We start from the raw sequence: 1,598 nt of genomic DNA, 5'->3' as shown, positions 1-1,598 counted from the left end.
TATGGAATACCAACGACAACACATTATAAAGAGAGAAAGCTATAGACGAGGTTTCACTATTATCAAGCCAGTCAGAGACCTAGCATGACCATAGAATCACCTCCACTCCTTAGATTCCCATGGACCCGGGTATAGGGCCCCTTTTTTTACTCAAACTCGTGGGTGCTTAGAATGCAGTGTAAAAATGTGGAAAAGACAACATTTATTATATTTACACAGTTCAAAAAATAGGCACACACAAAGTTTCACAATTCCACAATTTCCTAAAATAGGCCTAACTCACAAAAACAGTCCCCAGTGGAGTCGCCAATTATCGCAACCTACCCTTTGCGGGCGAGCGAGGTGAAGCTCACGGGTGTATCTTCCAAAGGAGGAAAATGCGCGGAGTCACCACCAACGTTTATTTGTGGAAAATGTCGGAAAAACCGAAGGAAATCGGTCATGAAGAATATTCCAGATTTGGGAGTTGTATTTACGTTTGAGGAAGGTATTAGCACCTCTCACGTTTGTCCTGAAGGACAACAACCTTAATTTTAGAATTGTGTGAAATTGTGTACCTAAACTTTTATTTCTTTTTATTTTTGAGGTCGACAAAAGTGGGGCTCTTGCTCCTACGCACCCTCCATCGAAGAGGAAATCAGACCCACATAGTTCTTTCTAAAGCGCGAATCAAGCGATTCATTTTACTTAGAAGGAGGTCCTTTTAAGGCGTTGAACCTTAAAATGACCCATTTTTACTTGGTGTGAAAAACTGAGGTATCGAACCTTAAAATCCTTTTAAGTGTTTTTTTGCAGACAAGCTTGACTTTTCAAGTTGATTTTAGCTTTAGTTTCACTTTAGTTATTAGTCAATTCAATTAAGAAAGAGAAATCCCAAAGAGAAACGTGCGATTGATTTTTTTTTGGTTTATTTTACTAAAATACATTTTTGATTATTATATTATTATTTTACCTCTTTTTGGTTTCCAACGTGGTTACGGCATGACCGAACGGTCGGATTTCATTTTAACAGAAATTAACGGATATTACAAATCAAATGATCGGTGGAAATTTATTTTAGTTTTTGATTAGGCAAGAAAATGACTTAAGTAAATGACTGAAGCACGTCAAAAGGGGGTACGGAAATTAAATGAAACGAGAATAAAAGTACACGAAATAAATGGGGACCACCACGGGTACATAGAATGAATTGAAAAGTTCGATTTTGGGAACTTACCGATTGAAGACCGAAGAACGACGAAGAACGAACGACGAACGACGAACGACGAAGAACGGTTGAAAATCTTCATGAAATCACCCACGAAAAGGTTATGGAAGCGCCCCGGCTTGAATTTTCTTCACGGAAACAATTTTCCTCACTAATTTTAAGTGATTACGAAATGCTAAGATGGCTGAACCCTTTCCTTCTTCACTCCTCCCTCTATTTATAGGAAAATAGGGGAGGAGCTTGCCACCCAGCTCGCCCAGGCGAGCCAGGTTGCTTCCTCTAGAAGCAACCGCCTTCTGGAGGAACAATCTGGAAGGCCCAAGTGGGCTTGGTTGCTATTTGCACCCCTTTTTTACTAAATACGCCCCATTTGCTTTTTTTGGTGATTCTT

The sequence above is a fragment of the Glycine max genome, chromosome 19 (assembly GCF_000004515.6).
Source record: "Glycine max cultivar Williams 82 chromosome 19, Glycine_max_v4.0, whole genome shotgun sequence".
NCBI lineage: Eukaryota > Viridiplantae > Streptophyta > Magnoliopsida > Fabales > Fabaceae > Glycine > Glycine max.
This window is presented reverse-complemented; position numbering follows the sequence as displayed.